The sequence below is a fragment of the Nilaparvata lugens genome, chromosome 3 (assembly GCF_014356525.2).
Source record: "Nilaparvata lugens isolate BPH chromosome 3, ASM1435652v1, whole genome shotgun sequence".
NCBI lineage: Eukaryota > Metazoa > Arthropoda > Insecta > Hemiptera > Delphacidae > Nilaparvata > Nilaparvata lugens.
In genome coordinates this window covers 24,853,174-24,866,256 of record NC_052506.1, presented here as the reverse complement: position 1 = coordinate 24,866,256, position 13,083 = coordinate 24,853,174, and the positions used below count along the sequence as shown (strand labels likewise).

At 32.5% G+C, this 13,083-nt stretch overlaps 1 long non-coding RNA gene across 2 annotated transcripts; it reads left to right on the top strand.

The window, feature by feature from the left end:
• The first annotated feature begins 26 nt into the window (after positions 1-26).
• LOC111047060 lies at positions 27-7,903 on the top strand. Of its 2 annotated transcripts, none has more exons than XR_005570716.1 (4): positions 27-82; positions 1,577-1,664; positions 5,369-5,539; positions 7,640-7,903. It is a non-coding gene; the product is annotated as an uncharacterized LOC111047060 (long non-coding RNA). The 2 variants fall into 2 exon arrangements; XR_005570715.1 differs by having other exon boundaries at positions 5,333-5,539.
• The last annotated feature ends 5,180 nt before the right edge of the window (positions 7,904-13,083 follow it).

Below are 13,083 nucleotides of genomic sequence, written 5' to 3'. Positions count from 1 at the left end.
ATAAAAGATTCAACTGATATTTCCCCAGTGATATCTATTACATTGTGACAGAATTTGGTTTCTCAATAATTCTCATCCTGAGGTACCGTAAGTTTAATGTGGACTAAGTTACTAAAGTTGAAAATATTATTTTAAAATAGCAAATTTAATTTATTAATAATAGGCTAGCAACTTTTATTAATTTCTTTGTTCTATCATTAGAATACTTGAATAATATTAGAAGTAGGGGTACTGAATAGGCTAAATATATTAAGACCTTATTCCCTATTGCGAGATATTTATAAATTTCATCTTCTTTTAAATACTGTACTTAGGTTACTGCATCATTTATTCAATAAATTAAATAAAAAAGGATTTGCTAACATAAGTGATTTACATGTAGGCCTACTGCAGTCAGGCTACTTGTTGGAAAATCCATTTAGAGAAATGATTCAAGATTAAGCTTAGAGTGGTTTAGCCAAATGTGGATTGTTTTATAAAATAAAGTTTTTCAGTATTTTATAAAAAGTTTTCCATTAACCAAATTATAAACTGAATGAAATTCAACCACTCACTGAAGCCCTAGAGCTGATTGGATTGGTTGTTTGAAGATAATTTATATACGGTACTCAGACTACTGTAATTTGTAGCATCATAGAGAAACAATTAAACATCTCATGGTGTTTAATTTAATGGTTTAGTATAGGGCTCTTATGTTGTAAATTTCACTGTTAACTCAAGCCGCTGATATTCCTATGGTATTTTTGCTTTATGGTAACTCAATATAAATATAATAACTCTGGTACTATGAGGTCCACCTAATGGCAGCATTTGATTAACATTGGTGTTGCTATTCTTGTCTATCATTAGATAAATCAAATTGCTTTGGAAATTGAAATAAGTTTTGCTCTATCCTCATGTTGCTTCACATGATTGTTTTTTTACAATGTAAAAATATACCTAATTAATTAGACCTTACAAAAAGATTTAATTTAAATCATGAAAATTTATGAATTACTAATTGAATAATATATTTTCTTGACGAATAAAATATTATTTATTATTATTAAATAGAATGCACATTTAATATTGGGTTACATCAGATATGTTATTCCGAATCAGCTATTCTCTATTATAGGAGCCAGTGGCAATACAGGAAATCGGCAACGCAGTTGTCCTATCTTTTCTACTGGCATTATAGCATTGACCTAACTATAAGCCTACTTGAATGAATGAATTTATTTGCCAAAAACAAGATACAAACATAAAAATTAAGGAAATGTTAATCTATTTTATTAGAAACTATAACAAAATGATATCCTTATTTATGATAATAGTATTAATAAATTAAGATTCAATTTATGCTCACATGCATGAGTACAGTAGGTGAGGCAAAAATACCTGCAGAAGGAAGATTCCTTGTTTGCCAGTGTGACTCGTATAATCAGCTGTACTTAAGTATCGCTGTATTTATTTACCCTCTTTGAATGAGTAGTTTTCATTTGATCGCCAACTTTTTCCATGCTAATGTTAAATTTAATATTATACAAAAGTTTTCCTTATAAATTAACTTGAACTTATTATTTATATTTTACAGTGCCAAACTGATCAACTGCATCCTAATGGAACGTTCAAGATGTGATTCAGTAACTGATACGGTTGTTGCAATAATTATTTTTGACCAAGTAAGTAAACAATTCACCATGAAATGGTATTTTTGCTTTTGCTCCAAATCAGTATGGGCTGGGACACACAGAGAACAATCTGCGGGAAGCGGTCAGAGTGGCCTTCATCTATATTTTAGATATTCATGTCTATAACCTGCTAAGACCTCTCTGATTCCTGTCTGCAGATCGCTGTGTGTGTCCAAGCCACAAAGTTTTATCTTATTTATAAATATTGTGCGCCACCCGCTTGGAAAACATTTTACAGGTGACATTTTTGTACTGTTTCGATTTGGATACTATCAAAAACAACTTGAATATGGTAATTTTAAAAAATCGATTTAATTTACTTAGAATTGATATTCTGAGAAATCAAATATGTAATGAGACAGGCAATACTTTCTTGATCACTTTATACTTGTTTTCATCCCTCTGGAAACGCTGCTGCATTGTGGTCGTCAGGCTAGTTTTACACTCATTCGGTTCGTTTCGTTTTCGGCAAATCCCGATAAGTGTGAAACGGTAATACGGTTTGAATTCAGTACCGAATAGAAACCGCATAGAACCGAACGCCTATTTGACACTTGACTCTAATAAATTCCATCAGGTTTCAATTCGTTGCTAGCGAGAGGCTACTTTCACACACTTTCGGTTCGGTTCGGTTCGTTTCGTTTTTGGCGAATTCCTATAAGTGTGAAGCGATGATTCGGTTTGAATTCGGTACCGAATAGCAACCGCATAGCACCGAACGTCCCCTCGACACGAATATCATATTCGAATTTGTTGCTAGGGAAACAGGAAAAAACAAAGTCTTCTACACACGCTGGCCTTTTTTGTTTTTATTTTAACCTGATATCGTGATTATCTGTTTCAAAATTTCCCAAGTCAAAATCATATGGTCAATTCAATTCTGTTAGTTCACAGGAACAATTTTTTCTCAATGAATAGTTTGCCAAAAAAATATGAAAGATATAAATTAAAACTCAGGGAGAATTTTTTTCCACGAATATTATATGATTTCATCAATGGAGAGAAGAGATGAAGTTTATATAATACCATGTGTCAAAACAAGGATCAAATTTTCAATTTAAAAAAATTATCTCTCTAAACATCCAAAATTAACATAATCAAAAAGAAACTATTCAAATAATTCACAATTTTTAATTAACTTTTAGGGTCGGTTTCCGAGCTCGGGATTTAGCTAAGTTCTAGACTTTAACTGGCTTTAAACTCTGGAGTCAGAAAATAGGCTTTCCGAGTCAGAGCGTTGACGTAGTCGAGGACTTAAATAGACTGTGTAGTTTAGAATCACGTTAGACCCTGGAGTTTGTAATTTCGCTTTCTGAGTGAAGGGCTTTTAAGTCCAGGACTTAAAACAGCGTGATTTTAAACCCTCGACTGGGGTAGGGTTTAAATTCAAGTTCTAGACTTAACTGAGCAAACACAATTCAGTTATTGTTTTGGAGAAGATAAAAAGCCAAATAATTGTCATGGAATACAGTTTTTTTTTCAAAACAAATACGTTTTCAAACTCAGTAGCCTAATTAAATTTTCATTCATAATCACTGGTTAGGATCAATGATCAATAATAGCATAACGTAAAATGAAATGTTTATTCATTCACCTTTCAAAGGTTTTGCTTTGAATAGGCCTACAAAGAAATCGAAACGTATTTTCACAAAATAGTTTGGAGAGCATGCTCATTTGAATTGTCCCGCTGCAATAAGCTGTTTCCGTTTTGCTATAATGCCAACAATACAACAGCAAAATATTGTGAATTTCCCTCATGTTTACTGCGTTAAAGTCCTGGACTCAAATAAGTCGAGAACTTGATAGACTCCGGAGTTTAGAAGATAAAATCGTGACTCAGAAAGTCAATTTAGACCCGAGAGCTTATTTTAGTCCTAGACTCTGTAAGTCCAGAACTTATAGATCCCGAGCTCGGAAACCGGCCCTAAGTCTAGAACTTGAATTTATACCCTACCCCAGTCGAGGGTTTAAAATCACGCTGTTTTAAGTCCTGGACGATTTTTGATAAATCCTTGACTTGGAAAGAGGCGAGAATCTAATTCAAGTCCTGGACTTATAAGCCCTTCACTCAGAAAGCGAAATTATAAACTCCAGGGTCTAACGTGATGTCTAAACTCCAGGGTCTATTTGAGTCCTCGACTACGTTAACGCTCTGACTCGGAAAACCAATTGACTACATCTGATTTTGAATCTGACTCCAGAGTTTAAAGCCAGTCAAAGTCTAGAACTTGGCTAAATCCCGAGCTCGGAAACCGGCCCTAAATTTTTGTTGTTCAAGAAATAACATCTTACAATTTAACACCAGCTGTTATATTCAAATATACCAGCATGACCTGTGAAAATCCAAACACAGCTGTTCTTGAGAAGAAAATACCTAATTAGAACCGTACGAATTAAAACCTGACATGTATGAAAGCCTCATTCGTTTTCGGTAACGAACCGAACCGAATGCGTGTGAAGCGTCTAAGCCTCACTGTGCAGAATAAGCCTCGTCGACAGAGTGGTGGTCATGATGTGGGTCTGTCTACCCGCTAACTTTTCAGGGTCTTCTTCAACTTGTCCTCTTTCTATGCTTCGTACAGTAGCTGCAACCTTGTTCAATATTCTTTTGCTCAATAATTCAGGCCTATTCCTGGCCAAGGTTGAAGTCACTTCCACTACATGGATCAATTTTGCTTGTAGATCTTTTTATAGTGATGAGTTTCTTCATTTATTGTGAACATTTGTGGTTTCCATTCCACCATTAAGGCTGATTCCAGGATAAACATTGCAGGCAGAGTCAAAATGAGGCCACAAAGGTTGAAATAGTGGTCTACAATGAGCAACTATCTTGAATAATGAATCCTCAAAGTTTCATGAATTTATTTGCTCTCTATTCAGCAATGGATCGGATCTCACCCAAGATTTAAACTATATATCGCAAAAAGTAAAAATTATGAATTGAGTTTTCCCTTGTGATGTGCTTCATTTAGTGAGACCGATGGTATCCAAATCGGAATAGCCTTCTTTGAAAAATGTTACCATAAAAAGTTTTGAAAAGCGTGATGCACAACCTTAAGTTATCATTCTTATCAAACATGCACCTGCCACTCCCACTAAACTGTTGACGTCTTGCTCAAGTGACTCCACTGAATTTATTTATGAATACCGATTAGCATAAACTAACTTATTGCCTAAGCACAAAGCAGGTTCAAAAACATCACATTCATATTAGGTGTACTTCGTCTACTTGAGCCTACGTTTATTTATTATAATTTTGTACCAATTTTCACTTAGATAAGACTAAAACTACCATAATTTTATCTTTGATAGATTAACTATAACTATTTTAACATGTCTAGCTATTATGCTTATCAACTCATAAAATATTTTGTATGCAACATCAAAATAATTTAATATTTTATGTTCGCAAGTTTAATATTGATATTTAATGTGTTTTTAAGAGCATTCTAAAAGAGATATATAGAGAAATTGATGTTTTTCTAGCTCAAAAATGTAAACTTGAATCGTGAAATGTGAAGAAAATCATACATTGACAGCCTATCATTTGCATTTGAGCATGTTCCTACTGCTGGCAGCAAATAATAGGATAATAATATATATATTTTAAAATATTGAATGCTGGGATTATAATATTAATCATACTTTTATTATTACAGATTGAATCCACAAAATAATTGAAGAAATGGTTTCAGATGATTACGAACAAGCGCAGCTATCTTTGGAGAGGTAATGCACCTACTGATATCCCGTGATAAGAACTTGGGAGAGATTTAGTGAAAACCTGGAGAACGGCCACTTAGCTCACAAATCTGAGCTGTTCACATCAAGCTGATATTTGTGACAGCCATTATAGCTTTAATCATGTAAGTAAACACTCGATCAGACTATAATTTTCAATTATTTGTATCAATTAACTGCGCCCGGTTCTACTCAGAATAACAAAGGCACAGGTTTCTTTGTTTAAACTACAACAGTAGGCCTACTATCACCGACAGGAGTCGAGTCGGAGCACGGAGCAGTGGTAGCGGACGGTCGTGTTTCGAGGAGCGCACATAACATAAACCGTTTCTTGTTTATGCCTTTAGAAATATTTTTTCATCGTAGATCTTGTCCATAACCTAATAACTTACTTTATTAATTTATTCTTTCAATTAATACGTAATAATCTTTCTAATAATAACTCATCATTAATAACATCAGTAATAAAATCGGTATTGTACCTCTTAAAGTCTACTAAAGTATTTAGTACTTGTCTCTCTATTTGAACTTATTAGTTGCGAATTCATTCATCAGTAACCATAATCAACCAACTTAGCTGTATTAAACTGTATTGAATCGTAAATTATCTCTTTATAAATTGTAGGTTTGAATTACTCTTACTCATAATATTAATATATTTTTTATCCATCCAGGAAATTGAATAAACTAAATTTTTATATATCTGATCATTACCAATAAATATTTTACTGTATAAATTCATTACCGTATAATCGGATACAGGCCATTAAACCTTAAATAAAATGAAAAATAAATAAAACAGGAGTTCTACTATTTTTCTCTTTGGGAGGATGGTGGGAGTGTTTACCGCTACTCCTGGAAACAATTCGTCCACTAGCATCCGTCATAATGGTCATTGAACACAACTTATTTGTACATCTATATGAGATTTGTCCCTTCTGGGATACGTAGCTTTTTCGAGATTTGAATTCGTCAACCCACATTAAACCATCCATTACACTAAAGTCTGCAGTCAGACTATTTCGTTCTGAATTAGTCATATTTTGATGAATAAAGCAAGTAAACAGCAAAACAAAAAAAACTTAAATTAGCCAACAGATTATCATGCAAGCAAGCTAACACATATTTATATTTTTAATACTAATATACTAATCTTGCATCCTATAAGCCTATTTCAATTCTTACAGCTCATCATGAAAAATTAATTCAGTAAGATTATTGTTATAGTTGAGCGTTAAATATTCCACTAGGTAATTGGTATCAGGCATGTCACACTTAACTTTATTTTTTGAATCATTAAATTTATCTGACAATCAATATTTTCATTTATATCTCAATACGGACTTCCTATGTGCTTAGTCATGCAGCATTTATTATTCCGAAAACATATTCCTTCTCAATCAATTAGTAGTAATATCTATCATTAAAGTGTTGGATTAAATAAAATAGATAGGTAAATCAGTGTTCCAAAGATGAATTTAATGCGTTCATAGTTGTTGATTGTCAGTAGATGGTCCAGAAAATACGCGATATACGATGAATCACACAGAATTCCATATTATTTCCATCTTCCATTTTAGGATGAATATAAGCTGAGCTAAATTCAAAAAATTGTAAATTATTCTGTCATTCTTCAGTAATTAATGAATGCAATATGAACAACTCTCTTTCATGAGGTGAATCATTTTTTCCAACATTTTCCAGTTTCTCAATGATAGGGGAGTTATAATTATTTGTATAGGTCTTCTAAGGAACCATTATCTTCAGCTGGTACCAATCAACTAAACTTCAACTCCAAACCACCGTATTAATACCAGTATACAATTTATAAGTCTATTACAGCTGTTAACTTTAGATGCTAAATCATTTATTATCACAACATGATCTTCAATCATGATCATCTTCCCGTTCATCGGTAGCCGCTGGGCCGACAATTTTGGAAACATAGGTCTGTAGAATGGATTAATAGATAATTGTTATTAGTCCCCCTATCAAAATTTCTATTCAGAAACCATCCCCAATATTCACACAACATATTCCTAAAGTTTCATGCCGTTCTGTCAAGTAGTTTTTAAGTCTATAGGGAACAAACAAAGTAACAAATTAACACATAGTCATATATATATATATATATATATATATTATATATATATATATATATATAGATTATTTCTTTCTTACATAATTATCTTTCTGTTGTTTCCACTTATTTTTTTCTGTTACAGTTTCTCGATTGATCAAAGCACCACAGACTGCATCGTTCGTCACCTCTGCCTTTAAGCGCGTTATCACCTACTCCAATAAGCCACCCCAATATCCTTAATAAGCAATAGAAGTTCTTATCGACTGTGTATGACTCATTAATATCCATGTTCTGTATAAATTTATGTGATAGGCCTACTGGTATTAATGTTGATGTACCGTAATGTTTTTTGCTCATGTATAATTGATAATAATACATTAAAAATAAATATAATGTTAAATTATTATTGTTGGTTTTTATTGAACGAGCGTTAGCGAGTTCTCACTTTTGACTTACTGAGGGCCAAAGTCGTCCGTCTGTTTGTATGCTCTGCAATAACTTAATAAGAATTGATCAATCAGTTTCAAATTTTAAACACGTATTCTTCAAACCTTTTTACAGGTCAAGTTACAGGTCAGTTACTTTTTACAGGGACACATACTACCGCACCGCGCCAGCACCGTCACCGTGTTTGTTGCCCGCGCCGTCACCGCGGGCTAGTTCAGACTAGTTCAGATTACTTTTCGACGGTGAAGGTGCGGCCTCGTTTAAGGCTGTTCGGTACACTTTTTATTATTTGAATTGGATAATATTTTTTCAATATAATTGTTAAGATCATTATAAGAGTGAGAAAAAGTGGCAACTGAAATTTTCAAGTGGTATAATAAGCGAGTTATGGGTTGTAGAAGTGCTAACTTTCCAGATTCCGTTTTCTTTCCAGATCATAAACGGTTTCGACTATATTATTAGAACTTCTCTTGAAATTTTAAAAAATTATTCTTTCCAAACTAAAACATTTTATTCCCCATTTCGTTCATAAATAAAAAAGTAACATTTTTTGCAAATTCGATAACTTGTTTATTTTGGCATTAATCGCGAAAAAACGCATATTAGAACAAAGCCAATGATATACTGAATGTATAAAAAAACTCCAATGGAAAATTCAAAACCGTTTATGATCTGGAGAGAAAACAGAGTTTAGCACTTCAACAACCCATAACTCGCTCATTAGACCACTCAAAAATTTCAGTTGCCACTTTTTCTCACTCTTATAATGATCTTAACAATTATATTGAAAAAGATTATTCAATTTAAATAAAAATAAAAAGGTTTACCGAACAGCCTTAATATAGAGAGTAAAAAACTTATTGAAGAGACACAGAATTATTCAGTTTTGTACGATCAAAGTGATGAGAAATATGGTTGAACGGAGAAATAAGTTGAAGTAAAAGTAGAACCAAATACGTTGAGCCAAAGGTATAATAGACATAATATAATAAATAATTAAATAAACAACAAAAGGTATTAAATAAGGCACCCGTGACTGTGTCTTGAATTTTAAATTTAAAACTAATTACTAGTAGATGCAGAAGGTAACAATTTTATTGCAGATATATAGTATTTTCGAAACATGACTGATGGTATTGTTAGGCACTGAAATATATACCAGCACTATGATTCTCATTTTCTGTGTCTACAGGTAATTAGTTAAAAATTGAAATTATAAATTCAATTCAGATGTAACAATATTATATTATATTAACAACATTAGTTTAACACATTCAGAAATCAGACCGCAGTAGCACTACAGAATTGAGACACTGCTGTCGCTCGGATATGTGTGCTCTCCCACCGCCATTCCCGTGTCGTGGGCTTAGCTCGGCGCGGTCTCGGTGCGGTTATATTTGTACCGGCCTTATGTCTGCACACAGGCGTTTGCTTTTTTCTATGACTGCCTGCTGCTCCGTGCGTTTGCCTTAACACATGGCAAGATGAAATACTAAAGGTTGCAAACAAGTTTGGTTATCAGTGTACTATAAATATCGGGGACCGAGCTTCGCTCTGGAGTACAAAAGCATAACAATTTATTACGAAAGAAGAAATTAAAATAACATTCATACAGAAATGTTCTATCTAATCACAGTAAATTGAGATTAATTCCCAGAGGAATGCAAAAATTTCCCTCACAAAGGCCTAGTTGCACAAAAGCCGGTTAAATTTTAATCCTGATTAACTTCACGTGAACCAAATCAGAGAAGACCATTTCAAAAAGATGGATCTACTAATAGCCCGACTTTTTTGCAACCGGCACTAAGTACCTGATTGAATGATTACAAAAGTTCAACAGCTGAGTCATAGTTTTGACACAGTCCCACACACATGAACTCGCTCACTCACTAACTTCCATCACCAACAGACGACGAAATAACTATTATCAGCTATTTTCCAAGGATGAATAATAATTATCCTTTTAATGTCCTTCAGCGAGTTTTCCCAGGGATGAGACCTAGTGCAATCGAATCTTTATATTATAAACCTACTATCTTCTGAATTTCGTGAGAATCGTTAGAGCCGTTTTCGAGATCCAGTGAAATACAAACATATAAACATCTAAACATGTGAACAGAAGTTGCTGTATAGGATTATTATGATATCTGGGCATGAAATTTACATTATGTACAATACTCTGAATAAAACAAGTTGAGACTTGACTAAATATCTGTATTGCCAATTTGTGCAAAATATTTCAATATTCTTGCGCAAGTCCTTAGGACTGAATATAATTGATTTAGAAAATTGCACTGGTGATGTGAAATTAGAAGATATATCAAGTCATATGGGCTTTCATGAAAGATTTTACACAATTCGACAACTCGGATATTTTGTTGAAGAATCAATTTATTTTATTAAGAGTAGATTTGCGCAGGAATCAATTCTGCCAATAATTGAGCAGAAGAAAGCTTGTGTCGAAAATCGATTTCAGGCTTCTTAGAAAACGATTTTTTAAATGTTCGATATATCACACAAAATGGTATTGATGTGGTTTTTCAGGACCTGGTATTCTCAAATCATTATTTTCTTATAATAGTCCTACAGTATTGTATTATTTTTTTAGCACAGGCATTCATATTATGCAGACCATTATAGTCTTTCAAAAAAGATTATAAGCTTGGTGTACCAGTACTTTTTATTACCGTACTTGATACTGGTGCATTTGAGTACATTAGGTTCTTTTTTGTAATATTCATTTTGTTTTGTAAATAAATTGATTTATCTAAAAAAAATGACAGCAAATTATATAATACCATGATATATAATAGACTGAACCCAAAACTGTCTCTCTCAAATTTTAATAGATTAAATGTTTTCAAATAAATAAGGTTTGATTTCACATTGCTAAAATTTAGTCCAACTCTATAAAAAAAAAACTAAGAATTTTAAATTTCCAAAGTTCCATGGAACCGGTGACTTATATTGGAAATGGAATTAAAAAAAAATTAGAAATGAAGTTTAGTTTACATTGAATTCAAATCATACAAATATTGGAAGATTCATGTTGAAAGTAAGCTTACATCAAATTTCTACCTAGAAAACAATATATTTTGAATTAATATAATGTGAAGTAGGTAGCCTACCGTATTGTTATGAAATGATAGCTTAATGCACATGACTTTGCTGATATTTCAGCAAAGATTGTCATTACCGTATGGAAAAATAGATTTTAAGCTTCTTAGAAAACGATTTTTTAAATGTTCGATATATCACACAAAATGGTATTGATGTGGTTTTTCAGGACCTGGTATTCTCAAATCATTATTTTCTTATAATAGTCCTACAGTATTGTATTATTTTTTTAGCACAGGCATTCATATTATGCAGACCATTATAGTCTTTCAAAAAAGATTATAAGCTTGGTGTACCAGTACTTTTTATTACCGTACTTGATACTGGTGCATTTGAGTACATTAGGTTCTTTTTTGTAATATTCATTTTGTTTTGTAAATAAATTGATTTATCTAAAAAAAATGACAGCAAATTATATAATACCATGATATATAATAGACTGAACCCAAAACTGTCTCTCTCAAATTTTAATAGATTAAATGTTTTCAAATAAATAAGGTTTGATTTCACATTGCTAAAATTTAGTCCAACTCTATAAAAAAAAAACTAAGAATTTTAAATTTCCAAAGTTCCATGGAACCGGTGACTTATATTGGAAATGGAATTAAAAAAAAATTAGAAATGAAGTTTAGTTTACATTGAATTCAAATCATACAAATATTGGAATATTCATGTTGAAAGTAAGCTTACATCAAATTTCTACCTAGAAAACAATATATTTTGAATTAATATAATGTGAAGTAGGTAGCCTACCGTATTGTTATGAAATGATAGCTTAATGCACATGACTTTGCTGATATTTCAGCAAAGATTGTCATTACCGTATGGAAAAATAGATTTTAAGATATCATTACAGTAACTTAGTTGAATGGTGAAATCAAACACAAAATTTAATTGTTTATAATCAGCATTCAACTATAAGTTACTGTAGTGGTATCTTGAAATCTATTTTTCTATAATGACAATCTTTGCTGAAATATCAGCAAAGTCATGTGCATTAGGCTATCATTTCATAACAATACGGTACTTCACTTTTTATTAATACAAAATATTGTTTATAATATTATTTCAGAGAAAATCAAGAGCCGGATATCATAATATGTGATTGAATTCTGCAGAATAAAGTTTCTGAGTGATTGAACTGTCGTCGCTATGAAAAATAGAATACGCTAGTTTGAAACTTCCCGCTCATTCCAGTCCACCCAATAGCGCTACTTCGCGCTAACTTTTTATCCAATGAAATTTCAAATGTGCAAATATGTAATAATGGTGTAGCCTACAATTCAAAACTTCCCATCATTTATATTCCTGAATTATATATGGGTTTTCAAGTCTGCAGGCGAGCAGAAAAAATATGTTATGGGTAATTCCACAAAAAATGATTACATGACAGTTTATGTAAGTACGGTACCTACGTTAATTAATGAAAAGGACCGCTCGATTGATTCCAAACCATTTTTGGTTTTAAATAATATGGTTAATTGTTCTTTTCAATCTAATACGTCGTTTTTGATCAACTTCACAGGAGATATAATAAATTTATCATCTCCAATAAAAAGGATCAACTTTAATCTCTTTCATCTTCTAAAATCATTCTACACTGTCATAAACATAATTGGCATCGTTGTGGACCTAGAAAAGGATAATACCACCGGCTTTGTCGAATGATAGACAAGGATAGCAAAACCAAAGTTGATCTAATAGTCATTATAACGTGGACCTCACTATAGAACCCTTCATATTTGTTTTGCGATAAATTTGTTTCATCACACATTTACACAGTCTCCCTAATAACGATCGATACTGTGAGTTCGATATATTTCCAATTCCACATACTTTCAATTCCACCAGCTGACAAGATATTTTGAGTTCCGCCGGTCTGCACGATATTCGGAGTTCCGCCTGTCAACATATTCGGAGTTCCATATATTTCCAATTCCGGCCAGCTGCAAGATATTTTGAGTTCCAGATATTCCCAATTCAGGCGACCCTTTATGTTTAGAACTACATTCATTGACTACT